At 39.3% G+C, this 3,434-nt stretch overlaps 1 long non-coding RNA gene across 1 annotated transcript in view; it reads left to right on the forward strand.

The window, feature by feature from the left end:
* The window catches only part of LOC135218338 (uncharacterized), a 106,487-nt gene extending 104,171 nt beyond the window's left edge, over window positions 1-2,316 (forward strand). Inside the window, exons 2-4 of the long non-coding RNA XR_010315294.1 lie at window positions 381-485; window positions 1,174-1,350; window positions 1,725-2,316. This is a non-coding gene — a long non-coding RNA (uncharacterized LOC135218338). The remainder of the gene's footprint in view (window positions 1-380; window positions 486-1,173; window positions 1,351-1,724) is intronic.
* Window positions 2,317-3,434: the final 1,118 nt, after the last annotated feature.

A 3,434-nucleotide genomic window follows, 5' to 3' on the forward strand; every position in this document is an offset into this window, starting at 1 on the left:
TATAGAATTATTCATCTTGAGTTTATTACTCACAACACACACACACACACACACACACACATATATATATATATATATATATATATATATATATATATATATATATATATATATATACTCGAAAACAAAACAAAGAGAATATAAAGATAATACTAAATTGATATCAGATTTACTCACTCTAATGGATTCTCATACGTCATTGTCTCTAACTGCCGTTCACACTGGTTTCCTTATACGCTATTGAAGGTTTATTTGATCTCATCTTTACTTTCGTGTTGCTCCTTTTAATATTTGTTAATATTTCTGCAGTATTGTTCCATGAATTTAATACCACACCCATGTAGTCATCAATTGTCTTCTTTTATGTGCGCCTTTCTCAGTTTTCAGGACGAGAGGAAGTTAGGCCAATACGAAAGTCACTGACCGTTGAAGAAGTAAACCGACTCTGTCTGGGAGCTTCCCACCTTGTGGATCAGTTTAACAGCGTAAGTCCAGTTTCGTGTGACTGAAATCAACATTTGCAAGCCCCACGCTCTCATATATAGACACATTCACACCTGGCTATTTGGTAAAAGGAACATGACCCCATCACATGCAAAAAAATTACTGTATAGCAACAACTTATGAATAACCTACCTGTAAAAGAATGTTGGTTGGTTATGGGTCAAGGCAATGCCTTTCCAACGGCGCCTCTTAATCGTAAGAGTTATTTGTATTTGTTAAGCTCTTTAATTCTTTTTTCTCTTTTTTCCACATCTTATTTAAGGTATCTTTTCTTATTTCATTCTGTTCTTTTTTAAATAGGAATTTACTGGATCACGTCTACCATTAATTACGTTCTCCATTCTCATTTTTCTGTGCCCCGTCCCCCACCCCCCCAAAAGCCACAAACTATGTCATCAGACTGCTAAATGAAAATAGGACGTGTATTATTCATGTTCTAAGTTTTTTTTTTTTTTTCATTTTCGTTGGTGAGATAAGCACGATCACAAAAATGTCATGTAGGTTTCTAAATCTAATTCACTCTTTGCCGTAGCTCACTGAACTCTACCATCACCACAGTAGCTTCTTCTTCTTCTTTTTCTTCTTCTAGACTTACAGTACATACCAAATGTAGTTTTAAGGCAGCTCACAATCTTATTAGAAGTCTAACCTTTTTCATTTGAATTCCAGATCTCGAGCGGTCAGCTCCTCTTCAGATGTTCTATCGTGTTGATGAAGATAATCGTTTTTGGGTTCCTGATTACTAGGCATACTATCAAAGAAGTCTGTTTGCTACTCTTTCACGTGGTAGATGAGGCGATTCGTTTCACAATAATCTGCTCTGCGGCAGATCGTCTTGGAGAAAAAGTAAGTTTTTTTTTTCTCGTTTATTCATTTGTGGTGTAAACAAAAATAAAGGGTCATTAGATCTTTCTTAGGGAAGCAATCTGTTACTATATGACATTACCGCAAATTATGCAGTAATACCTATTAATATTGACAATATAACGAGCTACGCACTGCAGAGTTTAAGACCCACGCAAAATAGAGTGGCCAAAGGAAGGACAAAAGCCTAAAGTCAGTAGCAACTCTTGTCCTTATGCCACAGTGCATGAGAGGAAAGGCAGACAGATCCACAATTCCCCAGAAATCAGATAAAATCACTCTGAACATTGACCACTGGTAGAATGTGCCATAACTGCCCAAGAAAAGTAGCTTTTTAGCTTTCTATTTTCTTTCAGCACAGGAAAATGACGGACGCGCTATGGAAACTCGGTTCCCTGACTCAGACATCCAGAGAAGAGAAGCTCTTGGCGTCACTAACCTTCCGTCTGAGCGCCAGGCCGGTTCAGATCAGCGTAGGGGGGTTCGGAGTTTTGGGGAAACACCTCCTTGGCAATTATCTCAACATAGCCGTGACATATTCAGTCATACTGTATCAGTCAGTGTCGGACCAATAATGAATCGATCAGTAGAACTTCTCTTGTCAGACGACGAGGCTGAAGCACAATTCACTTCAGATGTCAAACTGCCTTTCATACACTTTTTTTTTATTTGTTTTAATTTTAGCAACTAGGATCCAATGTAGGTCATGTTTATCTCAGTAAATATCAGATTTACCCAAGTTTCGCCTGCCCTTTGTTATTTTTTTACCATTTGACCAGTTTTACCGCATCTTTTCCACAAGTTTTAGCTACACCTACAGGGTATACTCTATAAAGCCCATGGTAGTCGTATATTGTGGGCTTATTCTAAAAGAACAAGAACAGCAATTTGTACTCATTCTCCACAGAAACGTTCTGGCCATGATAGTGCCTTTTAAAATAAAAACAACTTCCTTTGTGGAAATCGAGCCATGTCTTGTTTCAATTTTTTCTTGCCTCTTTCATTCTCTCTCTCCCTCTTCACATTCATTTGTACGTCACATTCACAACACACATCTACTTGTAGATTTTTTCACACACACACGTCCCCAGACTCTTCTCAGGTCTTGGTATGCTAAGTCCAAGACTTCTTCTTCTTCTTCTTCTTTTTTTTTTTTTATTTGCCAAATCCTACAACTAATTTTCATAAGTTGGAGACTTTACTCCCATATTTGTGAAGGCGTTGGATGCTATTTCACCGAAGTCCTGTGAATAACTGCTTGTTTACAAAGAGTGAAATACAAACGATAAGGTCAGAAGTATTAGTTCTGTGACCTGAGTTTATTGCACTACTTCGACCCTGTGGTTGGGGTGTAAGAATACTGCCTCCGTAGGTCCAGCGTGTCGTAAAAGGCGACAAAAAGCACAGCTGCTGCCTTGCAGTCTTGCTTTTGAGTAAAAGGCTAGGCCAAAAGCCAACAACTATGGAAACTGCTGCCTTGCAGTCTTGCTTTTGAGTAAAAGGCTAGGCCCACTGCTAACAGCTGTGGAAACTGCTGCCTTGCAGGTGAACTTTTGAGTCAAAGGCGAAGCCCACCACCAATAACTAAGGTTGATGACAGGAAGGGCATGCGGTCGTAAAAAAAACATTCAACAAACAACAAACCATACCTGATGTTCTAAGGAATATGGCAAGGAGAGAAGAGGTTTGGCGGAGGACGATGCCTTGGATAGAAGGCAGTGGAGGAGAAGGTGCATCAGGCAACCGACCCATTAATGTTGGGATAACGGTGGGAAAGAGTTTACTGCACTACTACGGCTGACTAGGAGACCTTACCTCCATCGATCTCGCTCTTTTAGTGAAACTGATGGACGGATAGCCTTTTTTTTTTCTTTTCTTTTTTTACGAGCTCTTTGTCCACACTGCAAACAGCAGACGACGCACCTCTGTTTACAGCCAGCCACTCTGCTTTTAACTTACAGAAAAGACGCCAGTCTAACCCTAGGCCTAGACTTTAGATTGCACTCCTGCTATCTTGTCAAAGGTGAAGTTGTTCGAAAATTCATTCTTGATTAATCTTAGAAAAC

Source organism: Macrobrachium nipponense, chromosome 9, assembly GCF_015104395.2.
Source record: "Macrobrachium nipponense isolate FS-2020 chromosome 9, ASM1510439v2, whole genome shotgun sequence".
NCBI classification, from domain to species: domain Eukaryota; kingdom Metazoa; phylum Arthropoda; class Malacostraca; order Decapoda; family Palaemonidae; genus Macrobrachium; species Macrobrachium nipponense.